The 27,734-nt window shown below is 45.5% G+C and overlaps 12 non-coding genes and 1 pseudogene across 12 annotated transcripts; all 13 read right to left on the bottom strand.

Annotated features, from left to right (window-relative positions):
• Positions 1 to 335: 335 nt before the first annotated feature.
• Positions 336 to 526, bottom strand: LOC130324581 (U2 spliceosomal RNA). The gene has a single exon (XR_008869556.1). It is a non-coding gene; the product is annotated as a U2 spliceosomal RNA (small nuclear RNA).
• A 2,091-nt stretch (positions 527 to 2,617) lies between these two features.
• On the bottom strand, positions 2,618 to 2,808 carry LOC130324533 (U2 spliceosomal RNA). The gene has a single exon (XR_008869523.1). It is a non-coding gene; the product is annotated as a U2 spliceosomal RNA (small nuclear RNA).
• A 2,089-nt stretch (positions 2,809 to 4,897) lies between these two features.
• LOC130324579 (U2 spliceosomal RNA) lies at positions 4,898 to 5,088 on the bottom strand. Its single transcript, XR_008869554.1, has one exon. It is a non-coding gene; the product is annotated as a U2 spliceosomal RNA (small nuclear RNA).
• Positions 5,089 to 7,179: 2,091 nt separating this feature from the next.
• Positions 7,180 to 7,370, bottom strand: LOC130324578 (U2 spliceosomal RNA). The gene has a single exon (XR_008869553.1). It is a non-coding gene; the product is annotated as a U2 spliceosomal RNA (small nuclear RNA).
• A 2,094-nt stretch (positions 7,371 to 9,464) lies between these two features.
• On the bottom strand, positions 9,465 to 9,649 carry LOC130324551 (U2 spliceosomal RNA). Its single transcript, XR_008869538.1, has one exon. It is a non-coding gene; the product is annotated as a U2 spliceosomal RNA (small nuclear RNA).
• A 1,446-nt stretch (positions 9,650 to 11,095) lies between these two features.
• On the bottom strand, positions 11,096 to 11,225 carry LOC130324563 (U2 spliceosomal RNA; annotated as a pseudogene).
• A 2,107-nt stretch (positions 11,226 to 13,332) lies between these two features.
• LOC130324577 (U2 spliceosomal RNA) lies at positions 13,333 to 13,523 on the bottom strand. The gene has a single exon (XR_008869552.1). It is a non-coding gene; the product is annotated as a U2 spliceosomal RNA (small nuclear RNA).
• Positions 13,524 to 15,606: 2,083 nt separating this feature from the next.
• Positions 15,607 to 15,797, bottom strand: LOC130324521 (U2 spliceosomal RNA). Its single transcript, XR_008869512.1, has one exon. It is a non-coding gene; the product is annotated as a U2 spliceosomal RNA (small nuclear RNA).
• A 2,101-nt stretch (positions 15,798 to 17,898) lies between these two features.
• LOC130324576 (U2 spliceosomal RNA) lies at positions 17,899 to 18,089 on the bottom strand. Its single transcript, XR_008869551.1, has one exon. It is a non-coding gene; the product is annotated as a U2 spliceosomal RNA (small nuclear RNA).
• Positions 18,090 to 20,191: 2,102 nt separating this feature from the next.
• LOC130324437 (U2 spliceosomal RNA) lies at positions 20,192 to 20,382 on the bottom strand. The gene has a single exon (XR_008869436.1). It is a non-coding gene; the product is annotated as a U2 spliceosomal RNA (small nuclear RNA).
• A 2,103-nt stretch (positions 20,383 to 22,485) lies between these two features.
• On the bottom strand, positions 22,486 to 22,676 carry LOC130324574 (U2 spliceosomal RNA). The gene has a single exon (XR_008869550.1). It is a non-coding gene; the product is annotated as a U2 spliceosomal RNA (small nuclear RNA).
• Positions 22,677 to 24,776: 2,100 nt separating this feature from the next.
• LOC130324573 (U2 spliceosomal RNA) lies at positions 24,777 to 24,967 on the bottom strand. Its single transcript, XR_008869549.1, has one exon. It is a non-coding gene; the product is annotated as a U2 spliceosomal RNA (small nuclear RNA).
• Positions 24,968 to 27,065: 2,098 nt separating this feature from the next.
• Positions 27,066 to 27,251, bottom strand: LOC130324541 (U2 spliceosomal RNA). The gene has a single exon (XR_008869531.1). It is a non-coding gene; the product is annotated as a U2 spliceosomal RNA (small nuclear RNA).
• Between the last annotated feature and the right edge of the window lie 483 nt (positions 27,252 to 27,734).

The following is a 27,734-nucleotide window of genomic DNA, read 5'->3' as shown; positions in this document are numbered from 1 at the left end:
ATATTTCTTCATAAGCATTAATCTTATTTTGTCAATTAGGAACATTCAGCACCCACCCGCTATCAAGGCAGCTGCCTATCATGTCATTCCCTACCTGCACAGGTGTGCTGGCTACTCAAATGATCCAATTAAGGAGGCCATTTAGTCAGCAGCAGCAGAAGTCCTGTGCCTGGACGCTCCAACAGTGGCCAGACACAAGCAGAAGCAGAAGCAGCAGAAGCACCACCTTTTGTTTTTTGGCTGCAGCAGCAGCAAGGCCCACAGGGCTGGCTAGCTGGCTAGCCAGCAAGCAGGTAGCAATGAAAGTAGGAATCTTTCTTTTTAACCCTGTAAGGGGGTGGTGCACTGTACCCGAAGATACTGCCATATCGGGTCAATGCATAGGGCGACGGAAGCAAGCTTCGAAATCGGCCCCCGTTCTCAAAAATCCATTTAATATATGGTCCCCAGATAGGGGACGTATCAGATATTAAACTGATAAGAACAGATACTACACTTGATCTTAGCCAAAAGGCCGAGAAGCGATAACCGTGAAAGGGGCGGGCCCAACAAGGTGCCCTTCATGGGCACTATCACTGCTTGCTGTCAGGGAGGCTGCCAGACAATTTTCCATGCACACTCTGGGCTGGGGGGCAGTCAACCACCAGTACACACAGCAGAACCTAAACCCATACCATTATTGCTAAGCAGCAAGACAGGGGCCCATTGCACTCCCACGGGGCCTTTTTAAATGCAATCCATAACCCGGATTTGCCAGGAACCCTTCTTACTCCTCCTACTTGCATGTGACACTGGGCTTAGGATCTGCATAGGAAACACACACACAAGCACACACCTACCTTTGTTGCCTGCAGATGCCTCCTTGGCTGTCCCCAAACGGTATCAAACCAACACCCACGGGAAGCTGTAAGCATAGAGGACATGCCTGCACCCCATTGGACTTACCTGTGTGGGTTAAACCCGGGTTATTTGACAACCTATGGCGGTGATGGTTCTGCTCAGGCAGAGCAGTGCTGATGCTCCTCATAAAGCTGTCGCTGCTGTGAAGGTTCTAGGTGACATCACAAATCCCTATGGTTACATATACAACAAAGCTGGGTTGTTGTTGTTTACACTCTGCAAGGCCTGTGGAAGTGAGTGACATCATAGCACTGTAGTTCTGAGGGTTCTAGATGGATGCAACAATCTCCTGTTGCTTCTATGAAGGCCATAATAGACGACATCACCAAACAGCTCCATAGTCACATAGACAGCAAAGGAGAGATGTTGTTTACACCTAGTGATGTCAGTGGTATTGAGTGACATCACAGCACAGTGCTAAGGCTCCTGGGCCTGGACACAGCAGCGGCTGCAATATCTCAACGGAGAATACGTTTATATATATGTGTGTGTGTGCGCGTATATATATATATATATATATATATATATATATATATATATATATTTCTCCGCCGAAATCACTTTTAAACCCATTTCCACCTTTTTTTCCCTTCTCTTCCTCTTACTTTTTTTTCACGTTTTTTTACGTTTTTCTCCTTTTCGCCTCTTTTCTGGGCGTATTATTCTTCTTTTTCTTCTTTTTTTTCGTCTAATGCATACCCCATCAGTGCAGCAATGCTTATTCAATACCGCCAGCAGATGGAGACACTGGGGGATAATTTTCTAAGGATTTATACTGATTTTTCCTGTCTGAATTTGTCGCACAGAAAGTTGCAGGCCAAATATGTGTGACATTTCTGCGACTTTAGCTTCTAGAGCATTTTTACAACATTATACATAGGTGCTGAATACATAAAAAGCAACTGTTCAGCGACAGACAAGTCACATCGGCTGAAAGTAGGCCAGAATGTCAGTCCATGTTGGAGCAGGTTTAGATACAGTCTAAAGTATAGATCTCAAAGTCTGTGCACAGAATTTAGCAAGGGCCTCGCACCTTCTGATGCATCAGGTAGGTGCACAATAGCATAGCCTAACCCTCTGTACTTTGGTCTATATTGATGCGGGACATAGACAGCCAGCTGATGACCAATCCATTAGTGCAATGGATGGCTGGAAGCATTTGTCTTTGCCCTTGCAATACCACAGAAGCAATGCATGGTCAATGTACAGCAATGACACACCTGTGTGAACAGCCAGGAGACCCCCCCCCCCCCCATGTTATGTTACATAGTTACATAGTTAGTACGGTCGAAAAAAGACATATGTCCATCAAGTTCAACCAGGGAATTAAGGGGTAGGGGTGTGGCGCGATATTGGGGAAGGGATGAGATTTTATATTTCTTCATAAGCATTAATCTTATTTTGTCAATTAGGAACATTCAGCACCCACCCGCTATCAAGGCAGCTGCCTATCATGTCATTCCCTACCTGCACAGGTGTGCTGGCTACTCAAATGATCCAATTAAGGAGGCCATTTAGTCAGCAGCAGCAGAAGTCCTGTGCCTGGACGCTCCAACAGCGGCCAGACACAAGCAGAAGCAGAAGCAGCAGAAGCAGCAGCAGCACCACCTTTTGTTTTTTGGCTGCAGCAGCAGCAAGGCCCACAGGGCTGGCTAGCTGGCTAGCCAGCAAGCAGGTAGCAATGAAAGTAGGAATCTTTCTTTTTAACCCTGTAAGGGGGTGGTGCACTGTACCCGAAGATACTGCCATATCGGGTCAATGCATAGGGCGACGGAAGCAAGCTTCGAAATCGGCCCCCGTTCTCAAAAATCCATTTAATATATGGTACCCAGATAGGGGACGTATCAGATATTAAACTGATAAGAACAGATACTACACTTGATCTTAGCCAAAAGGCCGAGAAGCGATAACCGTGAAAGGGGCGGGCCCAACAAGGTGCCCTTCATGGGCACTATCACTGCTTGCTGTCAGGGAGGCTGCCAGACAATTTTCCATGCACACTCTGGGCTGGGGGGCAGTCAACCACCAGTACACACAGCAGAACCTAAACCCATACCATTATTGCTAAGCAGCAAGACAGGGGCCCATTGCACTCCCATGGGGCCTTTTTAAATGCAATCCATAACCCGGATTTGCCAGGAACCCTTCTTACTCCTCCTACTTGCATGTGACACTGGGCTTAGGATCTGCATAGGAAACACACACACAAGCACACACCTACCTTTGTTGCCTGCAGATGCCTCCTTGGCTGTCCCCAAACGGTATCAAACCAACACCCACGGGAAGCTGTAAGCATAGAGGACATGCCTGCACCCCATTGGACTTACCTGTGTGGGTTAAACCCGGGTTATTTGACAACCTATGGCGGTGATGGTTCTGCTCAGGCAGAGCAGTGCTGATGCTCCTCATAAAGCTGTCGCTGCTGTGAAGGTTCTAGGTGACATCACAAATCCCTATGGTTACATACACAACAAAGCTGGGTTGTTGTTGTTTACACTCTGCAAGGCCTGTGGAAGTGAGTGACATCATAGCACTGTAGTTCTGAGGGTTCTAGATGGATGCAACAATCTCCTGTTGCTTCTATGAAGGCCATAATAGACGACATCACCAAACAGCTCCATAGTCACATACACAGCAAAGGAGAGATGTTGTTTACACCTAGTGATGTCAGTGGTATTGAGTGACATCACAGCACAGTGCTAAGGCTCCTGGGCCTGGACACAGCAGCGGCTGCAATATCTCAACGGAGAATACGTTTATATATATGTGTGTGTGTGCGCGTATATATATATATATATATATATATATATATATATATATATATATTTCTCCGCCGAAATCACTTTTAAACCCATTTCCACCTTTTTTTCCCTTCTCTTCCTCTTACTTTTTTTTCACGTTTTTTTACGTTTTTCTCCTTTTCGCCTCTTTTCTGGGCGTATTATTCTTCTTTTTCTTCTTTTTTTTCGTCTAATGCATACCCCATCAGTGCAGCAATGCTTATTCAATACCGCCAGCAGATGGAGACACTGGGGGATAATTTTCTAAGGATTTATACTGATTTTTCCTGTCTGAATTTGTCGCACAGAAAGTTGCAGGCCAAATATGTGTGACATTTCTGCGACTTTAGCTTCTAGAGCATTTTTACAACATTATACATAGGTGCTGAATACATAAAAAGCGACTGTTCAGCGACAGACAAGTCGCATCGGCTGAAAGTAGGCCAGAATGTCAGTCCATGTTGGAGCAGGTTTAGATACAGTCTAAAGTATAGATCTCAAAGTCTGTGCACAGAATTTAGCAAGGGCCTCGCACCTTCTGATGCATCAGGTAGGTGCACAATAGCATAGCCTAACCCTCTGTACTTTGGTCTATATTGATGCGGGACATAGACAACCAGCTGATGACCAATCCATTAGTGCAATGGATGGCTGGAAGCATTTGTCTTTGCCTTTGCAATACCACAGAAGCAATGCATGGTCAATGTACAGCAATGACACACCTGTGTGAACAGCCAGGAGACCCCCCCCCCCCATGTTATGTTACATAGTTACATAGTTAGTACGGTCGAAAAAAGACATATGTCCATCAAGTTCAACCAGGGAATTAAGGGGTAGGGGTGTGGCGCGATATTGGGGAAGGGATGAGATTTTATATTTCTTCATAAGCATTAATCTTATTTTGTCAATTAGGAACATTCAGCACCCACCCGCTATCAAGGCAGCTGCCTATCATGTCATGCCCTACCTGCACAGGTGTGCTGGCTACTCAAATGATCCAATTAAGGAGGCCATTTAGTCAGCAGCAGCAGAAGTCCTGTGCCTGGACGCTCCAACAGCGGCCAGACACAAGCAGAAGCAGAAGCAGCAGAAGCAGCAGCAGCACCACCTTTTGTTTTTTGGCTGCAGCAGCAGCAAGGCCCACAGGGCTGGCTAGCTGGCTAGCCAGCAAGCAGGTAGCAATGAAAGTAGGAATCTTTCTTTTTAACCCTGTAAGGGGGTGGTGCACTGTACCCGAAGATACTGCCATATCGGGTCAATGCATAGGGCGACGGAAGCAAGCTTCGAAATCGGCCCCCGTTCTCAAAAATCCATTTAATATATGGTCCCCAGATAGGGGACGTATCAGATATTAAACTGATAAGAACAGATACTACACTTGATCTTAGCCAAAAGGCCGAGAAGCGATAACCGTGAAAGGGGCGGGCCCAACAAGGTGCCCTTCATGGGCACTATCACTGCTTGCTGTCAGGGAGGCTGCCAGACAATTTTCCATGCACACTCTGGGCTGGGGGGCAGTCAACCACCAGTACACACAGCAGAACCTAAACCCATACCATTATTGCTAAGCAGCAAGACAGGGGCCCATTGCACTCCCACGGGGCCTTTTTAAATGCAATCCATAACCCGGATTTGCCAGGAACCCTTCTTACTCCTCCTACTTGCATGTGACACTGGGCTTAGGATCTGCATAGGAAACACACACACAAGCACACACCTACCTTTGTTGCCTGCAGATGCCTCCTTGGCTGTCCCCAAACGGTATCAAACCAACACCCACGGGAAGCTGTAAGCATAGAGGACATGCCTGCACCCCATTGGACTTACCTGTGTGGGTTAAACCCGGGTTATTTGACAACCTATGGCGGTGATGGTTCTGCTCAGGCAGAGCAGTGCTGATGCTCCTCATAAAGCTGTCGCTGCTGTGAAGGTTCTAGGTGACATCACAAATCCCTATGGTTACATACACAACAAAGCTGGGTTGTTGTTGTTTACACTCTGCAAGGCCTGTGGAAGTGAGTGACATCATAGCACTGTAGTTCTGAGGGTTCTAGATGGATGCAACAATCTCCTGTTGCTTCTATGAAGGCCATAATAGACGACATCACCAAACAGCTCCATAGTCACATACACAGCAAAGGAGAGATGTTGTTTACACCTAGTGATGTCAGTGGTATTGAGTGACATCACAGCACAGTGCTAAGGCTCCTGGGCCTGGACACAGCAGCGGCTGCAATATCTCAACGGAGAATACGTTTATATATATGTGTGTGTGTGCGCGTATATATATATATATATATATATATATATATATATATATATATATATATATTTCTCCGCCGAAATCACTTTTAAACCCATTTCCACCTTTTTTTCCCTTCTCTTCCTCTTACTTTTTTTTCACGTTTTTTTTACGTTTTTCTCCTTTTCGCCTCTTTTCTGGGCGTATTATTCTTCTTTTTCTTCTTTTTTTTCGTCTAATGCATACCCCATCAGTGCAGCAATGCTTATTCAATACCGCCAGCAGATGGAGACACTGGGGGATAATTTTCTAAGGATTTATACAGATTTTTCCTGTCTGAATTTGTCGCACAGAAAGTTGCAGGCCAAATATGTGTGACATTTCTGCGACTTTAGCTTCTAGAGCATTTTTACAACATTATACATAGGTGCTGAATACATAAAAAGCGACTGTTCAGCGACAGACAAGTCGCATCGGCTGAAAGTAGGCCAGAATGTCAGTCCATGTTGGAGCAGGTTTAGATACAGTCTAAAGTATAGATCTCAAAGTCTGTGCACAGAATTTAGCAAGGGCCTCGCACCTTCTGATGCATCAGGTAGGTGCACAATAGCATAGCCTAACCCTCTGTACTTTGGTCTATATTGATGCGGGACATAGACAGCCAGCTGATGACCAATCCATTAGTGCAATGGATGGCTGGAAGCATTTGTCTTTGCCTTTGCAATACCACAGAAGCAATGCATGGTCAATGTACAGCAATGACACACCTGTGTGAACAGCCAGGAGACCCCCCCCCCCCCCCCATGTTATGTTACATAGTTACATAGTTAGTACGGTCGAAAAAAGACATATGTCCATCAAGTTCAACCAGGGAATTAAGGGGTAGGGGTGTGGCGCGATATTGGGGAAGGGATGAGATTTTATATTTCTTCATAAGCATTAATCTTATTTTGTCAATTAGGAACATTCAGCACCCACCCGCTATCAAGGCAGCTGCCTATCATGTCATGCCCTACCTGCACAGGTGTGCTGGCTACTCAAATGATCCAATTAAGGAGGCCATTTAGTCAGCAGCAGCAGAAGTCCTGTGCCTGGACGCTCCAACAGTGGCCAGACACAAGCAGAAGCAGAAGCAGCAGAAGCACCACCTTTTGTTTTTTGGCTGCAGCAGCAGCAAGGCCCACAGGGCTGGCTAGCTGGCTAGCCAGCAAGCAGGTAGCAATGAAAGTAGGAATCTTTCTTTTTAACCCTGTAAGGGGGTGGTGCACTGTACCCGAAGATACTGCCATATCGGGTCAATGCATAGGGCGACGGAAGCAAGCTTCGAAATCGGCCCCCGTTCTCAAAAATCCATTTAATATATGGTCCCCAGATAGGGGACGTATCAGATATTAAACTGATAAGAACAGATACTACACTTGATCTTAGCCAAAAGGCCGAGAAGCGATAACCGTGAAAGGGGCGGGCCCAACAAGGTGCCCTTCATGGGCACTATCACTGCTTGCTGTCAGGGAGGCTGCCAGACAATTTTCCATGCACACTCTGGGCTGGGGGGCAGTCAACCACCAGTACACACAGCAGAACCTAAACCCATACCATTATTGCTAAGCAGCAAGACAGGGGCCCATTGCACTCCCACGGGGCCTTTTTAAATGCAATCCATAACCCGGATTTGCCAGGAACCCTTCTTACTCCTCCTACTTGCATGTGACACTGGGCTTAGGATCTGCATAGGAAACACACACACAAGCACACACCTACCTTTGTTGCCTGCAGATGCCTCCTTGGCTGTCCCCAAACGGTATCAAACCAACACCCACGGGAAGCTGTAAGCATAGAGGACATGCCTGCACCCCATTGGACTTACCTGTGTGGGTTAAACCCGGGTTATTTGACAACCTATGGCGGTGATGGTTCTGCTCAGGCAGAGCAGTGCTGATGCTCCTCATAAAGCTGTCGCTGCTGTGAAGGTTCTAGGTGACATCACAAATCCCTATGGTTACATACACAACAAAGCTGGGTTGTTGTTGTTTACACTCTGCAAGGCCTGTGGAAGTGAGTGACATCATAGCACTGTAGTTCTGAGGGTTCTAGATGGATGCAACAATCTCCTGTTGCTTCTATGAAGGCCATAATAGACGACATCACCAAACAGCTCCATAGTCACATACACAGCAAAGGAGAGATGTTGTTTACACCTAGTGATGTCAGTGGTATTGAGTGACATCACAGCACAGTGCTAAGGCTCCTGGGCCTGGACACAGCAGCGGCTGCAATATCTCAACGGAGAATACGTTTATATATATGTGTGTGTGTGCGCGTATATATATATATATATATATATATATATATATATATATATATATATTTCTCCGCCGAAATCACTTTTAAACCCATTTCCACCTTTTTTTCCCTTCTCTTCCTCTTACTTTTTTTTTCACGTTTTTTTACGTTTTTCTCCTTTTCGCCTCTTTTCTGGGCGTATTATTCTTCTTTTTCTTCTTTTTTTTCGTCTAATGCATACCCCATCAGTGCAGCAATGCTTATTCAATACCGCCAGCAGATGGAGACACTGGGGGATAATTTTCTAAGGATTTATACTGATTTTTCCTGTCTGAATTTGTCGCACAGAAAGTTGCAGGCCAAATATGTGTGACATTTCTGCGACTTTAGCTTCTAGAGCATTTTTACAACATTATACATAGGTGCTGAATACATAAAAAGCGACTGTTCAGCGACAGACAAGTCGCATCGGCTGAAAGTAGGCCAGAATGTCAGTCCATGTTGGAGCAGGTTTAGATACAGTCTAAAGTATAGATCTCAAAGTCTGTGCACAGAATTTAGCAAGGGCCTCGCACCTTCTGATGCATCAGGTAGGTGCACAATAGCATAGCCTAACCCTCTGTACTTTGGTCTATATTGATGCGGGACATAGACAACCAGCTGATGACCAATCCATTAGTGCAATGGATGGCTGGAAGCATTTGTCTTTGCCCTTGCAATACCACAGAAGCAATGCATGGTCAATGTACAGCAATGACACACCTGTGTGAACAGCCAGGAGACCCCCCCCCCCCCATGTTATGTTACATAGTTACATAGTTAGTACGGTCGAAAAAAAGACATATGTCCATCAAGTTCAACCAGGGAATTAAGGGGTAGGGGTGTGGCGCGATATTGGGGAAGGGATGAGATTTTATATTTCTTCATAAGCATTAATCTTATTTTGTCAATTAGGAACATTCAGCACCCACCCGCTATCAAGGCAGCTGCCTATCATGTCATGCCCTACCTGCACAGGTGTGCTGGCTACTCAAATGATCCAATTAAGGAGGCCATTTAGTCAGCAGCAGCAGAAGTCCTGTGCCTGGACGCTCCAACAGCGGCCAGACACAAGCAGAAGCAGAAGCAGCAGAAGCAGCAGCAGCACCACCTTTTGTTTTTTGGCTGCAGCAGCAGCAAGGCCCACAGGGCTGGCTAGCTGGCTAGCCAGCAAGCAGGTAGCAATGAAAGTAGGAATCTTTCTTTTTAACCCTGTAAGGGGGTGGTGCACTGTACCCGAAGATACTGCCATATCGGGTCAATGCATAGGGCGACGGAAGCAAGCTTCGAAATCGGCCCCCGTTCTCAAAAATCCATTTAATATATGGTCCCCAGATAGGGGACGTATCAGATATTAAACTGATAAGAACAGATTTTTTTTTTTAGTTAACCCTCAGAACTCCATCAGAGCTCTAAGATCTTATTTGAGCTTGATTTTTTGTTCATCATCAGGAAAACCCGTTTTTCTTTATTTCTTTATCTCTTTTTTTTTTTTTTTTAAACAATAAAAGAAACCATATTTAAAACATAAAAAAATTATCAAACCAAAACTAACCATACTATAATTCTATAATTTCTTAAAGAAAAATTACCCAAATGTCATTCCTCTTCTCCATGCAAAGACCATCAAGAAGTCTAAGAAACCACAAGTTATAGATCCACTCAGCATCTCACTTTTGGCTGGAATCGCCAGCCACGCTGGAACCTTGTATGTTTCCACAAATCTATCTATATCTGCGTGAAAGGAACAATAGACTTTATCCCTTGCTTCATTGACTTTGATTCCCAATCTTTCTTTCAGATTTCCCAAATCCTCGTCAAAGGCTTTTTTCTCTTTTTTTTGACACACTCTTGAAGACAACATCAAGAGAGCCTCCATACTCTACCGGTACATATTCTTCTTCATTTTCTTTCCTTTTCTTCTCCTCCATCACTTTCCTGGTTGGAGTTTCCTCCTCTTCAGGTTCTTCCCTCACATCAGTTTCCTCCTCCCTACTTCGTTTCATAACCTCCTTTTTCTTCTTCTTCTTCTTAGGACACATTACTGCCAGGTGTCCCTCATCACCACATAGATGACACTTTTTCTTCACCTTACATGCTTCTGGCTCATGGCCTTCTTCTTGGCATTTATAGCACCAAACAATATCACAAAAATCTTTCCTATGGCCATACCTTTTACACTTTCGACAAAAGTCGTCCATGCCTGAAAAGAACAGGTCACCATTTACTGGGCCAATCTTAAAACGCCCTGGGGGATAAATTAGCTTTCCATCAGGTGTTTTCTGAAACTTCACTTGAAATTTCCACTTTGTCGTCCAAAGTCCATATTGATTATAGATCTTGCCTTTTGGCTTCACCTCCTCACAGAATCTAGAAAGGAACAGAACAATCTCTTTTTCTGTGATATACGGACTGTACATCCTCACAGTTATAAGTCTTTCCCGAGTCGGGAAATGGGGAGTAATCTCTACCCCTCCCAACTTAGGGTGCGACTTCCACAGCAATGCTTTATTGCAGAACACACCATAGTCCTCCTCCGAAACCAGAACCACATCATAGACTCCACTTCTTGGAAATTCCAGCATCGATAATATCTGGTCCTTCCTCAGCTCAAAAAGCTGGAACAAAATCTCCTCCACCACGAAGAATAAACCTCTCTCCTTCTTTCCAGCATCCAAAAGAGTAATTCGGACTCCATTTCGTAGTCTGGCGTAGCTAGGTACACCTCCAGCAGGCTCTTCTTTCTTGCCAGCCTCCTCCATCGCAGAAAAAACACCTCCCCTACTGCAGGCAGGTAGGTAGTGATCGCTCCTCGTTGCCCGGGGACTAAGCCGCAACCCTGATGTCAGCAAGGGGGTTTAGTCCCACCATATAGATGGGACGATCCCCCAGGGAAAAGGAGCGGGTACCCCGGGCACCTTCCAGCCAGATCAAGCAAACAGATACTACACTTGATCTTAGCCAAAAGGCCGAGAAGCGATAACCGTGAAAGGGGCGGGCCCAACAAGGTGCCCTTCATGGGCACTATCACTGCTTGCTGTCAGGGAGGCTGCCAGACAATTTTCCATGCACACTCTGGGCTGGGGGGCAGTCAACCACCAGTACACACAGCAGAACCTAAACCCATACCATTATTGCTAAGCAGCAAGACAGGGGCCCATTGCACTCCCACGGGGCCTTTTTAAATGCAATCCATAACCCGGATTTGCCAGGAACCCTTCTTACTCCTCCTACTTGCATGTGACACTGGGCTTAGGATCTGCATAGGAAACACACACACAAGCACACACCTACCTTTGTTGCCTGCAGATGCCTCCTTGGCTGTCCCCAAACGGTATCAAACCAACACCCACGGGAAGCTGTAAGCATAGAGGACATGCCTGCACCCCATTGGACTTACCTGTGTGGGTTAAACCCGGGTTATTTGACAACCTATGGCGGTGATGGTTCTGCTCAGGCAGAGCAGTGCTGATGCTCCTCATAAAGCTGTCGCTGCTGTGAAGGTTCTAGGTGACATCACAAATCCCTATGGTTACATACACAACAAAGCTGGGTTGTTGTTGTTTACACTCTGCAAGGCCTGTGGAAGTGAGTGACATCATAGCACTGTAGTTCTGAGGGTTCTAGATGGATGCAACAATCTCCTGTTGCTTCTATGAAGGCCATAATAGACGACATCACCAAACAGCTCCATAGTCACATACACAGCAAAGGAGAGATGTTGTTTACACCTAGTGATGTCAGTGGTATTGAGTGACATCACAGCACAGTGCTAAGGCTCCTGGGCCTGGACACAGCAGCGGCTGCAATATCTCAACGGAGAATACGTTTATATATATATGTGTGTGTGTGCGCGTATATATATATATATATATATATATATATATATATATATATATATATATATATATATTTCTCCGCCGAAATCACTTTTAAACCCATTTCCACCTTTTTTTCCCTTCTCTTCCTCTTACTTTTTTTTCACGTTTTTTTACGTTTTTCTCCTTTTCGCCTCTTTTCTGGGCGTATTATTCTTCTTTTTCTTCTTTTTTTTCGTCTAATGCATACCCCATCAGTGCAGCAATGCTTATTCAATACCGCCAGCAGATGGAGACACTGGGGGATAATTTTCTAAGGATTTATACTGATTTTTCCTGTCTGAATTTGTCGCACAGAAAGTTGCAGGCCAAATATGTGTGACATTTCTGCGACTTTAGCTTCTAGAGCATTTTTACAACATTATACATAGGTGCTGAATACATAAAAAGCGACTGTTCAGCGACAGACAAGTCGCATCGGCTGAAAGTAGGCCAGAATGTCAGTCCATGTTGGAGCAGGTTTAGATACAGTCTAAAGTATAGATCTCAAAGTCTGTGCACAGAATTTAGCAAGGGCCTCGCACCTTCTGATGCATCAGGTAGGTGCACAATAGCATAGCCTAACCCTCTGTACTTTGGTCTATATTGATGCGGGACATAGACAGCCAGCTGATGACCAATCCATTAGTGCAATGGATGGCTGGAAGCATTTGTCTTTGCCTTTGCAATACCACAGAAGCAATGCATGGTCAATGTACAGCAATGACACACCTGTGTGAACAGCCAGGAGACCCCCCCCCCCCCCCCATGTTATGTTACATAGTTACATAGTTAGTACGGTCGAAAAAAGACATATGTCCATCAAGTTCAACCAGGGAATTAAGGGGTAGGGGTGTGGCGCGATATTGGGGAAGGGATGAGATTTTATATTTCTTCATAAGCATTAATCTTATTTTGTCAATTAGGAACATTCAGCACCCACCCGCTATCAAGGCAGCTGCCTATCATGTCATGCCCTACCTGCACAGGTGTGCTGGCTACTCAAATGATCCAATTAAGGAGGCCATTTAGTCAGCAGCAGCAGAAGTCCTGTGCCTGGACGCTCCAACAGCGGCCAGACACAAGCAGAAGCAGAAGCAGCAGAAGCAGCAGCAGCACCACCTTTTGTTTTTTGGCTGCAGCAGCAGCAAGGCCCACAGGGCTGGCTAGCTGGCTAGCCAGCAAGCAGGTAGCAATGAAAGTAGGAATCTTTCTTTTTAACCCTGTAAGGGGGTGGTGCACTGTACCCGAAGATACTGCCATATCGGGTCAATGCATAGGGCGACGGAAGCAAGCTTCGAAATCGGCCCCCGTTCTCAAAAATCCATTTAATATATGGTCCCCAGATAGGGGACGTATCAGATATTAAACTGATAAGAACAGATACTACACTTGATCTTAGCCAAAAGGCCGAGAAGCGATAACCGTGAAAGGGGCGGGCCCAACAAGGTGCCCTTCATGGGCACTATCACTGCTTGCTGTCAGGGAGGCTGCCAGACAATTTTCCATGCACACTCTGGGCTGGGGGGCAGTCAACCACCAGTACACACAGCAGAACCTAAACCCATACCATTATTGCTAAGCAGCAAGACAGGGGCCCATTGCACTCCCACGGGGCCTTTTTAAATGCAATCCATAACCCGGATTTGCCAGGAACCCTTCTTACTCCTCCTACTTGCATGTGACACTGGGCTTAGGATCTGCATAGGAAACACACACACAAGCACACACCTACCTTTGTTGCCTGCAGATGCCTCCTTGGCTGTCCCCAAACGGTATCAAACCAACACCCACGGGAAGCTGTAAGCATAGAGGACATGCCTGCACCCCATTGGACTTACCTGTGTGGGTTAAACCCGGGTTATTTGACAACCTATGGCGGTGATGGTTCTGCTCAGGCAGAGCAGTGCTGATGCTCCTCATAAAGCTGTCGCTGCTGTGAAGGTTCTAGGTGACATCACAAATCCCTATGGTTACATACACAACAAAGCTGGGTTGTTGTTGTTTACACTCTGCAAGGCCTGTGGAAGTGAGTGACATCATAGCACTGTAGTTCTGAGGGTTCTAGATGGATGCAACAATCTCCTGTTGCTTCTATGAAGGCCATAATAGACGACATCACCAAACAGCTCCATAGTCACATACACAGCAAAGGAGAGATGTTGTTTACACCTAGTGATGTCAGTGGTATTGAGTGACATCACAGCACAGTGCTAAGGCTCCTGGGCCTGGACACAGCAGCGGCTGCAATATCTCAACGGAGAATACGTTTATATATATGTGTGTGTGTGCGCGTATATATATATATATATATATATATATATATATATTTCTCCGCCGAAATCACTTTTAAACCCATTTCCACCTTTTTTTCCCTTCTCTTCCTCTTACTTTTTTTTCACGTTTTTTTACGTTTTTCTCCTTTTCGCCTCTTTTCTGGGCGTATTATTCTTCTTTTTCTTCTTTTTTTTCGTCTAATGCATACCCCATCAGTGCAGCAATGCTTATTCAATACCGCCAGCAGATGGAGACACTGGGGGATAATTTTCTAAGGATTTATACTGATTTTTCCTGTCTGAATTTGTCGCACAGAAAGTTGCAGGCCAAATATGTGTGACATTTCTGCGACTTTAACTTCTAGAGCATTTTTACAACATTATACATAGGTGCTGAATACATAAAAAGCGACTGTTCAGCGACAGACAAGTCGCATCGGCTGAAAGTAGGCCAGAATGTCAGTCCATGTTGGAGCAGGTTTAGATACAGTCTAAAGTATAGATCTCAAAGTCTGTGCACAGAATTTAGCAAGGGCCTCGCACCTTCTGATGCATCAGGTAGGTGCACAATAGCATAGCCTAACCCTCTGTACTTTGGTCTATATTGATGCGGGACATAGACAGCCAGCTGATGACCAATCCATTAGTGCAATGGATGGCTGGAAGCATTTGTCTTTGCCTTTGCAATACCACAGAAGCAATGCATGGTCAATGTACAGCAATGACACACCTGTGTGAACAGCCAGGAGACCCCCCCCCCCCCCCCATGTTATGTTACATAGTTACATAGTTAGTACGGTCGAAAAAAGACATATGTCCATCAAGTTCAACCAGGGAATTAAGGGGTAGGGGTGTGGCGCGATATTGGGGAAGGGATGAGATTTTATATTTCTTCATAAGCATTAATCTTATTTTGTCAATTAGGAACATTCAGCACCCACCCGCTATCAAGGCAGCTGCCTATCATGTCATGCCCTACCTGCACAGGTGTGCTGGCTACTCAAATGATCCAATTAAGGAGGCCATTTAGTCAGCAGCAGCAGAAGTCCTGTGCCTGGACGCTCCAACAGCGGCCAGACACAAGCAGAAGCAGAAGCAGCAGAAGCAGCAGCAGCACCACCTTTTGTTTTTTGGCTGCAGCAGCAGCAAGGCCCACAGGGCTGGCTAGCTGGCTAGCCAGCAAGCAGGTAGCAATGAAAGTAGGAATCTTTCTTTTTAACCCTGTAAGGGGGTGGTGCACTGTACCCGAAGATACTGCCATATCGGGTCAATGCATAGGGCGACGGAAGCAAGCTTCGAAATCGGCCCCCGTTCTCAAAAATCCATTTAATATATGGTCCCCAGGTAGGGGACGTATCAGATATTAAACTGATAAGAACAGATACTACACTTGATCTTAGCCAAAAGGCCGAGAAGCGATAACCGTGAAAGGGGCGGGCCCAACAAGGTGCCCTTCATGGGCACTATCACTGCTTGCTGTCAGGGAGGCTGCCAGACAATTTTCCATGCACACTCTGGGCTGGGGGGCAGTCAACCACCAGTACACACAGCAGAACCTAAACCCATACCATTATTGCTAAGCAGCAAGACAGGGGCCCATTGCACTCCCACGGGGCCTTTTTAAATGCAATCCATAACCCGGATTTGCCAGGAACCCTTCTTACTCCTCCTACTTGCATGTGACACTGGGCTTAGGATCTGCATAGGAAACACACACACAAGCACACACCTACCTTTGTTGCCTGCAGATGCCTCCTTGGCTGTCCCCAAACGGTATCAAACCAACACCCACGGGAAGCTGTAAGCATAGAGGACATGCCTGCACCCCATTGGACTTACCTGTGTGGGTTAAACCCGGGTTATTTGACAACCTATGGCGGTGATGGTTCTGCTCAGGCAGAGCAGTGCTGATGCTCCTCATAAAGCTGTCGCTGCTGTGAAGGTTCTAGGTGACATCACAAATCCCTATGGTTACATACACAACAAAGCTGGGTTGTTGTTGTTTACACTCTGCAAGGCCTGTGGAAGTGAGTGACATCATAGCACTGTAGTTCTGAGGGTTCTAGATGGATGCAACAATCTCCTGTTGCTTCTATGAAGGCCATAATAGACGACATCACCAAACAGCTCCATAGTCACATACACAGCAAAGGAGAGATGTTGTTTACACCTAGTGATGTCAGTGGTATTGAGTGACATCACAGCACAGTGCTAAGGCTCCTGGGCCTGGACACAGCAGCGGCTGCAATATCTCAACGGAGCATACGTTTATATATATGTGTGTGTGTGCGCGTATATATATATATATATATATATATATATATATATATATATATATATATATATATATATATTTCTCCGCCGAAATCACTTTTAAACCCATTTCCACCTTTTTTTCCCTTCTCTTCCTCTTACTTTTTTTTCACGTTTTTCTCCTTTTCGCCTCTTTTCTGGGCGTATTATTCTTCTTTTTCTTCTTTTTTTTCGTCTAATGCATACCCCATCAGTGCAGCAATGCTTATTCAATACCGCCAGCAGATGGAGACACTGGGGGATAATTTTCTAAGGATTTATACTGATTTTTCCTGTCTGAATTTGTCGCACAGAAAGTTGCAGGCCAAATATGTGTGACATTTCTGCGACTTTAGCTTCTAGAGCATTTTTACAACATTATACATAGGTGCTGAATACATAAAAAGCGACTGTTCAGCGACAGACAAGTCGCATCGGCTGAAAGTAGGCCAGAATGTCAGTCCATGTTGGAGCAGGTTTAGATACAGTCTAAAGTATAGATCTCAAAGTCTGTGCACAGAATTTAGCAAGGGCCTCGCACCTTCTGATGCATCAGGTAGGTGCACAATAGCATAGCCTAACCCTCTGTACTTTGGTCTATATTGATGCGGGACATAGACAGCCAGCTGATGACCAATCCATTAGTGCAATGGATGGCTGGAAGCATTTGTCTTTGCCTTTGCAATACCACAGAAGCAATGCATGGTCAATGTACAGCAATGACACACCTGTGTGAACAGCCAGGAGACCCCCCCCCCCCCCCCCCATGTTATGTTACATAGTTACATAGTTAGTACGGTCGAAAAAAGACATATGTCCATCAAGTTCAATCAGGGAATTAAGGGGTAGGGGTGTGGCGCGATATTGGGGAAGGGATGAGATTTTATATTTCTTCATAAGCATTAATCTTATTTTGTCAATTAGGAACATTCAGCACCCACCCGCTATCAAGGCAGCTGCCTATCATGTCATGCCCTACCTGCACAGGTGTGCTGGCTACTCAAATGATCCAATTAAGGAGGCCATTTAGTCAGCAGCAGCAGAAGTCCTGTGCCTGGACGCTCCAACAGCGGCCAGACACAAGCAGAAGCAGCAGCAGCAGCAGCAGCAGCAGCACCACCTTTTGTTTTTTGGCTGCAGCAGCAGCAAGGCCCACAGGGCTGGCTAGCTGGCTAGCCAGCAAGCAGGTAGCAATGAAAGTAGGAATCTTTCTTTTTAACCCTGTAAGGGGGTGGTGCACTGTACCCGAAGATACTGCCATATCGGGTCAATGCATAGGGCGACGGAAGCAAGCTTCGAAATCGGCCCCCGTTCTCAAAAATCCATTTAATATATGGTCCCCAGATAGGGGACGTATCAGATATTAAACTGATAAGAACAGATACTACACTTGATCTTAGCCAAAAGGCCGAGAAGCGATAACCGTGAAAGGGGCGGGCCCAACAAGGTGCCCTTCATGGGCACTATCACTGCTTGCTGTCAGGGAGGCTGCCAGACAATTTTCCATGCACACTCTGGGCTGGGGGGCAGTCAACCACCAGTACACACAGCAGAACCTAAACCCATACCATTATTGCTAAGCAGCAAGACAGGGGCCCATTGCACTCCCACGGGGCCTTTTTAAATGCAATCCATAACCCGGATTTGCCAGGAACCCTTCTTACTCCTCCTACTTGCATGTGACACTGGGCTTAGGATCTGCATAGGAAACACACACACAAGCACACACCTACCTTTGTTGCCTGCAGATGCCTCCTTGGCTGTCCCCAAACGGTATCAAACCAACACCCACGGGAAGCTGTAAGCATAGAGGACATGCCTGCACCCCATTGGACTTACCTGTGTGGGTTAAACCCGGGTTATTTGACAACCTATGGCGGTGATGGTTCTGCTCAGGCAGAGCAGTGCTGATGCTCCTCATAAAGCTGTCGCTGCTGTGAAGGTTCTAGGTGACATCACAAATCCCTATGGTTACATACACAACAAAGCTGGGTTGTTGTTGTTTACACTCTGCAAGGCCTGTGGAAGTGAGTGACATCATAGCACTGTAGTTCTGAGGGTTCTAGATGGATGCAACAATCTCCTGTTGCTTCTATGAAGGCCATAATAGACGACATCACCAAACAGCTCCATAGTCACATACACAGCAAAGGAGAGATGTTGTTTACACCTAGTGATGTCAGTGGTATTGAGTGACATCACAGCACAGTGCTAAGGCTCCTGGGCCTGGACACAGCAGCGGCTGCAATATCTCAACGGAGAATACGTTTATATATATGTGTGTGTGTGCGCGTATATATATATATATATATATATATATATATATATATATATATATATATATATATATTTCTACGCCGAAATCACTTTTAAACCTATTTCCACCTTTTTTTCCCTTCTCTTCCTCTTACTTTTTTTTCACGTTTTTTTACGTTTTTCTCCTTTTCGCCTCTTTTCTGGGCGTATTATTCTTCTTTTTCTTCTTTTTTTCCGTCTAATGCATACCCCATCAGTGCAGCAATGCTTATTCAATACCGCCAGCAGATGGAGACACTGGGGGATAATTTTCTAAGGATTTATACTGATTTTTCCTGTCTGAATTTGTCGCACAGAAAGTTGCAGGCCAAATATGTGTGACATTTCTGCGACTTTAGCTTCTAGAGCATTTTTACAACATTATACATAGGTGCTGAATACATAAAAAGCGACTGTTCAGCGACAGACAAGTCGCATCGGCTGAAAGTAGGCCAGAATGTCAGTCCATGTTGGAGCAGGTTTAGATACAGTCTAAAGTATAGATCTCAAAGTCTGTGCACAGAATTTAGCAAGGGCCTCGCACCTTCTGATGCATCAGGTAGGTGCACAATAGCATAGCCTAACCCTCTGTACTTTGGTCTATATTGATGCGGGACATAGACAGCCAGCTGATGACCAATCCATTAGTGCAATGGATGGCTGGAAGCATTTGTCTTTGCCTTTGCAATACCACAGAAGCAATGCATGGTCAATGTACAGCAATGACACACCTGTGTGAACAGCCAGGAGACCCCCCCCCCCCCATGTTATGTTACATAGTGACATAGTTAGTACGGTCGAAAAAAGACATATGTCCATCAAGTTCAACCAGGGAATTAAGGGGTAGGGGTGTGGCGCGATATTGGGGAAGGGATGAGATTTTATATTTCTTCATAAGCATTAATCTTATTTTGTCAATTAGGAACATTCAGCACCCACCCGCTATCAAGGCAGCTGCCTATCATGTCATGCCCTACCTGCACAGGTGTGCTGGCTACTCAAATGATCCAATTAAGGAGGCCATTTAGTCAGCAGCAGCAGAAGTCCTGTGCCTGGACGCTCCAACAGCGGCCAGACACAAGCAGAAGCAGAAGCAGCAGAAGCAGCAGCAGCACCACCTTTTGTTTTTTGGCTGCAGCAGCAGCAAGGCCCACAGGGCTGGCTAGCTGGCTAGCCAGCAAGCAGGTAGCAATGAAAGTAGGAATCTTTCTTTTTAACCCTGTAAGGGGGTGGTGCACTGTACCCGAAGATACTGCCATATCGGGTCAATGCATAGGGCGACAGAAGCAAGCTTCGAAATCGGCCCCCGTTCTCAAAAATCCATTTAATATATGGTCCCCAGATAGGGGACGTATCAGATATTAAACTGATAAGAACAGATACTACACTTGATCTTAGCCAAAAGGCCGAGAAGCGATAACCGTGAAAGGGGCGGGCCCAACAAGGTGCCCTTCATGGGCACTATCACTGCTTGCTGTCAGGGAGGCTGCCAGACAATTTTCCATGCACACTCTGGGCTGGGGGGCAGTCAACCACCAGTACACACAGCAGAACCTAAACCCATACCATTATTGCTAAGCAGCAAGACAGGGGCCCATTGCACTCCCACGGGGCCTTTTTAAATGCAATCCATAACCCGGATTTGCCAGGAACCCTTCTTACTCCTCCTACTTGCATGTGACACTGGGCTTAGGATCTGCATAGGAAACACACACACAAGCACACACCTACCTTTGTTGCCTGCAGATGCCTCCTTGGCTGTCCCCAAACGGTATCAAACCAACACCCACGGGAAGCTGTAAGCATAGAGGACATGCCTGCATCCCATTGGACTTACCTGTGTGGGTTAAACCCGGGTTATTTGACAACCTATGGCGGTGATGGTTCTGCTCAGGCAGAGCAGTGCTGATGCTCCTCATAAAGCTGTCGCTGCTGTGAAGGTTCTAGGTGACATCACAAATCCCTATGGTTACATACACAACAAAGCTGGGTTGTTGTTGTTTACACTCTGCAAGGCCTGTGGAAGTGAGTGACATCATAGCACTGTAGTTCTGAGGGTTCTAGATGGATGCAACAATCTCCTGTTGCTTCTATGAAGGCCATAATAGACGACATCACCAAACAGCTCCATAGTCACATACACAGCAAAGGAGAGATGTTGTTTACACCTAGTGATGTCAGTGGTATTGAGTGACATCACAGCACAGTGCTAAGGCTCCTGGGCCTGGACACAGCAGCGGCTGCAATATCTCAACGGAGAATACGTTTATATATATGTGTGTGTGTGCGCGTGTATATATATATATATATATATATATATATATATATATATATATATATATATATATTTCTCCGCCGAAATCACTTTTAAACCCATTTCCACCTTTTTTTCCCTTCTCTTCCTCTTACTTTTTTTTCACGTTTTTTTACGTTTTTCTCCTTTTCGCCTCTTTTCTGGGCGTATTATTCTTCTTTTTCTTCTTTTTTTTCGTCTAATGCATACCCCATCAGTGCAGCAATGCTTATTCAATACCGCCAGCAGATGGAGACACTGGGGGATAATTTTCTAAGGATTTATACTGATTTTTCCTGTCTGAATTTGTCGCACAGAAAGTTGCAGGCCAAATATGTGTGACATTTCTGCGACTTTAGCTTCTAGAGCATTTTTACAACATTATACATAGGTGCTGAATACATAAAAAGCGACTGTTCAGCGACAGACAAGTCGCATCGGCTGAAAGTAGGCCAGAATGTCAGTCCATGTTGGAGCAGGTTTAGATACAGTCTAAAGTATAGATCTCAAAGTCTGTGCACAGAATTTAGCAAGGGCCTCGCACCTTCTGATGCATCAGGTAGGTGCACAATAGCATAGCCTAACCCTCTGTACTTTGGTCTATATTGATGCGGGACATAGACAGCCAGCTGATGACCAATCCATTAGTGCAATGGATGGCTGGAAGCATTTGTCTTTGCCTTTGCAATACCACAGAAGCAATGCATGGTCAATGTACAGCAATGACACACCTGTGTGAACAGCCAGGAGACCCCCCCCCCCCCCATGTTATGTTACATAGTTACATAGTTAGTACGGTCGAAAAAAGACATATGTCCATCAAGTTCAACCAGGGAATTAAGGGGTAGGGGTGTGGCGCGATATTGGGGAAGGGATGAGATTTTATATTTCTTCATAAGCATTAATCTTATTTTGTCAATTAGGAACATTCAGCACCCACCCGCTATCAAGGCAGCTGCCTATCATGTCATGCCCTACCTGCACAGGTGTGCTGGCTACTCAAATGATCCAATTAAGGAGGCCATTTAGTCAGCAGCAGCAGAAGTCCTGTGCCTGGACGCTCCAACAGCGGCCAGACACAAGCAGAAGCAGAAGCAGCAGAAGCAGCAGCAGCACCACCTTTTGTTTTTTGGCTGCAGCAGCAGCAAGGCCCACAGGGCTGGCTAGCTGGCTAGCCAGCAAGCAGGTAGCAATGAAAGTAGGAATCTTTCTTTTTAACCCTGTAAGGGGGTGGTGCACTGTACCCGAAGATACTGCCATATCGGGTCAATGCATAGGGCGACGGAAGCAAGCTTCGAAATCGGCCCCCGTTCTCAAAAATCCATTTAATATATGGTCCCCAGATAGGGGACGTATCAGATATTAAACTGATAAGAACAGATACTACACTTGATCTTAGCCAAAAGGCCGAGAAGCGATAACCGTGAAAGGGGCGGGCCCAACAAGGTGCCCTTCATGGGCACTATCACTGCTTGCTGTCAGGGAGGCTGCCAGACAATTTTCCATGCACACTCTGGGCTGGGGGGCAGTCAACCACCAGTACACACAGCAGAACCTAAACCCATACCATTATTGCTAAGCAGCAAGACAGGGGCCCATTGCACTCCCACGGGGCCTTTTTAAATGCAATCCATAACCCGGATTTGCCAGGAACCCTTCTTACTCCTCCTACTTGCATGTGACACTGGGCTTAGGATCTGCATAGGAAACACACACACAAGCACACACCTACCTTTGTTGCCTGCAGATGCCTCCTTGGCTGTCCCCAAACGGTATCAAACCAACACCCACGGGAAGCTGTAAGCATAGAGGACATGCCTGCATCCCATTGGACTTACCTGTGTGGGTTAAACCCGGGTTATTTGACAACCTATGGCGGTGATGGTTCTGCTCAGGCAGAGCAGTGCTGATGCTCCTCATAAAGCTGTCGCTGCTGTGAAGGTTCTAGGTGACATCACAAATCCCTATGGTTACATACACAACAAAGCTGGGTTGTTGTTGTTTACACTCTGCAAGGCCTGTGGAAGTGAGTGACATCATAGCACTGTAGTTCTGAGGGTTCTAGATGGATGCAACAATCTCCTGTTGCTTCTATGAAGGCCATAATAGACGACATCACCAAACAGCTCCATAGTCACATACACAGCAAAGGAGAGATGTTGTTTACACCTAGTGATGTCAGTGGTATTGAGTGACATCACAGCACAGTGCTAAGGCTCCTGGGCCTGGACACAGCAGCGGCTGCAATATCTCAACGGAGAATACGTTTATATATATGTGTGTGTGTGCGCGTGTATATATATATATATATATATATATATATATATATATATATATATATATATTTCTCCGCCGAAATCACTTTTAAACCCATTTCCACCTTTTTTTCCCTTCTCTTCCTCTTACTTTTTTTTCACGTTTTTTTACGTTTTTCTCCTTTTCGCCTCTTTTCTGGGCGTATTATTCTTCTTTTTCTTCTTTTTTTTCGTCTAATGCATACCCCATCAGTGCAGCAATGCTTATTCAATACCGCCAGCAGATGGAGACACTGGGGGATAATTTTCTAAGGATTTATACTGATTTTTCCTGTCTGAATTTGTCGCACAGAAAGTTGCAGGCCAAATATGTGTGACATTTCTGCGACTTTAGCTTCTAGAGCATTTTTACAACATTATACATAGGTGCTGAATACATAAAAAGCGACTGTTCAGCGACAGACAAGTCGCATCGGCTGAAAGTAGGCCAGAATGTCAGTCCATGTTGGAGCAGGTTTAGATACAGTCTAAAGTATAGATCTCAAAGTCTGTGCACAGAATTTAGCAAGGGCCTCGCACCTTCTGATGCATCAGGTAGGTGCACAATAGCATAGCCTAACCCTCTGTACTTTGGTCTATATTGATGCGGGACATAGACAGCCAGCTGATGACCAATCCATTAGTGCAATGGATGGCTGGAAGCATTTGTCTTTGCCTTTGCAATACCACAGAAGCAATGCATGGTCAATGTACAGCAATGACACACCTGTGTGAACAGCCAGGAGACCCCCCCCCCCCCCCATGTTATGTTACATAGTTACATAGTTAGTACGGTCGAAAAAAGACATATGTCCATCAAGTTCAACCAGGGAATTAAGGGGTAGGGGTGTGGCGCGATATTGGGGAAGGGATGAGATTTTATATTTCTTCATAAGCATTAATCTTATTTTGTCAATTAGGAACATTCAGCACCCACCCGCTATCAAGGCAGCTGCCTATCATGTCATGCCCTACCTGCACAGGTGTGCTGGCTACTCAAATGATCCAATTAAGGAGGCCATTTAGTCAGCAGCAGCAGAAGTCCTGTGCCTGGACGCTCCAACAGCGGCCAGACACAAGCAGAAGCAGAAGCAGCAGAAGCAGCAGCAGCACCACCTTTTGTTTTTTGGCTGCAGCAGCAGCAAGGCCCACAGGGCTGGCTAGCTGGCTAGCCAGCAAGCAGGTAGCAATGAAAGTAGGAATCTTTCTTTTTAACCCTGTAAGGGGGTGGTGCACTGTACCCGAAGATACTGCCATATCGGGTCAATGCATAGGGCGACGGAAGCAAGCTTCGAAATCGGCCCCCGTTCTCAAAAATCCATTTAATATATGGTCCCCAGATAGGGGACGTATCAGATATTAAACTGATAAGAACAGATACTACACTTGATCTTAGCCAAAAGGCCGAGAAGCGATAACCGTGAAAGGGGCGGGCCCAACAAGGTGCCCTTCATGGGCACTATCACTGCTTGCTGTCAGGGAGGCTGCCAGACAATTTTCCATGCACACTCTGGGCTGGGGGGCAGTCAACCACCAGTACACACAGCAGAACCTAAACCCATACCATTATTGCTAAGCAGCAAGACAGGGGCCCATTGCACTCCCACGGGGCCTTTTTAAATGCAATCCATAACCCGGATTTGCCAGGAACCCTTCTTACTCCTCCTACTTGCATGTGACACTGGGCTTAGGATCTGCATAGGAAACACACACACAAGCACACACCTACCTTTGTTGCCTGCAGATGCCTCCTTGGCTGTCCCCAAACGGTATCAAACCAACACCCACGGGAAGCTGTAAGCATAGAGGACATGCCTGCACCCCATTGGACTTACCTGTGTGGGTTAAACCCGGGTTATTTGACAACCTATGGCGGTGATGGTTCTGCTCAGGCAGAGCAGTGCTGATGCTCCTCATAAAGCTGTCGCTGCTGTGAAGGTTCTAGGTGACATCACAAATCCCTATGGTTACATACACAACAAAGCTGGGTTGTTGTTGTTTACACTCTGCAAGGCCTGTGGAAGTGAGTGACATCATAGCACTGTAGTTCTGAGGGTTCTAGATGGATGCAACAATCTCCTGTTGCTTCTATGAAGGCCATAATAGACGACATCACCAAACAGCTCCATAGTCACATACACAGCAAAGGAGAGATGTTGTTTACACCTAGTGATGTCAGTGGTATTGAGTGACATCACAGCACAGTGCTAAGGCTCCTGGGCCTGGACACAGCAGCGGCTGCAATATCTCAACGGAGAATACGTTTATATATATGTGTGTGTGTGCGCGTATATATATATATATATATATATATATATATATATATATATATATATATTTCTCTGCCGAAATCACTTTTAAACCCATTTCCACCTTTTTTTCCCTTCTCTTCCTCTTACTTTTTTTTCACGTTTTTTTAAGTTTTTCTCCTTTTCGCCTCTTTTCTGGGCGTATTATTCTTCTTTTTCTTCTTTTTTTTCGTCTAATGCATACCCCATCAGTGCAGCAATGCTTATTCAATACCGCCAGCAGATGGAGACACTGGGGGATAATTTTCTAAGGATTTATACTGATTTTTCCTGTCTGAATTTGTCGCACAGAAAGTTGCAGGCCAAATATGTGTGACATTTCTGCGACTTTAGCTTCTAGAGCATTTTTACAACATTATACATAGGTGCTGAATACATAAAAAGCGACTGTTCAGCGACAGACAAGTCGCATCGGCTGAAAGTAGGCCAGAATGTCAGTCCATGTTGGAGCAGGTTTAGATACAGTCTAAAGTATAGATCTCAAAGTCTGTGCACAGAATTTAGCAAGGGCCTCGCACCTTCTGATGCATCAGGTAGGTGCACAATAGCATAGCCTAACCCTCTGTACTTTGGTCTATATTGATGCGGGACATAGACAGCCAGCTGATGACCAATCCATTAGTGCAATGGATGGCTGGAAGCATTTGTCTTTGCCTTTGCAATACCACAGAAGCAATGCATGGTCAATGTACAGCAATGACACACCTGTGTGAACAGCCAGGAGACCCCCCCCCCCCCCCACATGTTATGTTACATAGTTACATAGTTAGTACGGTCGAAAAAAGACATATGTCCATCAAGTTCAACCAGGGAATTAAGGGGTAGGGGTGTGGCGCGATATTGGGGAAGGGATGAGATTTTATATTTCTTCATAAGCATTAATCTTATTTTGTCAATTAGGAACATTCAGCACCCACCCGCTATCAAGGCAGCTGCCTATCATGTCATGCCCTACCTGCACAGGTGTGCTGGCTACTCAAATGATCCAATTAAGGAGGCCATTTAGTCAGCAGCAGCAGAAGTCCTGTGCCTGGACGCTCCAACAGCGGCCAGACACAAACAGAAGCAGAAGCAGCAGAAGCAGCAGCAGCACCACCTTTTGTTTTTTGGCTGCAGCAGCAGCAAGGCCCACAGGGCTGGCTAGCTGGCTAGCCAGCAAGCAGGTAGCAATGAAAGTAGGAATCTTTCTTTTTAACCCTGTAAGGGGGTGGTGCACTGTACCCGAAGATACTGCCATATCGGGTCAATGCATAGGGCGACGGAAGCAAGCTTCGAAATCGGCCCCCGTTCTCAAAAATCCATTTAATATATGGTCCCCAGATAGGGGACGTATCAGATATTAAACTGATAAGAACAGATAAGGTTTCAACAAAATTTTATTGAATAAATAAGAAACCATACAAAATTTAAAATGCAAAATAATAAAAGGTTCACAAAAGTTTTAAAATACAAATAATAAAACCAGTAATAAAAGGAGAAAAAATAAAAATGGCAGGATAAAACATTATACAAATGTCATAAAAACTGATTATACTGTTATTTCGTTCCATAGAGGCAGACACCACATGGATGCTGCCTCGCTGGCCCCCAACTGTTTCTTGTCTCTTAGGTAATAGATGTACATCTCACTCAGGGCCAGCTTTATACAGTTTTTAACATCAATAAAATCATGTTTAAAAAGTAAGATGTTCCTAACTTTCCAGATGGCATTTTTAAAACAATTAATAATCATCCAGCAGATCATCTGCTGTTTAAAATTGGGGCAGTTAAAAAGACCGTAAAAGACACATTCGTGATTAAAATCTTTTAGGCCGCAGGCCCACTTCAAAAGTGGGCCTACCTTCCTCCAAAGCTCCCGTGCAAAAGGGCAGTTC

The sequence above is a fragment of the Hyla sarda genome, unplaced genomic scaffold, assembly GCF_029499605.1.
Source record: "Hyla sarda isolate aHylSar1 unplaced genomic scaffold, aHylSar1.hap1 scaffold_265, whole genome shotgun sequence".
Lineage (NCBI taxonomy): Eukaryota > Metazoa > Chordata > Amphibia > Anura > Hylidae > Hyla > Hyla sarda.
The sequence above is the reverse complement of the archived record's forward strand: the minus strand, read 5'-3'. Positions and strand labels throughout refer to the sequence as shown.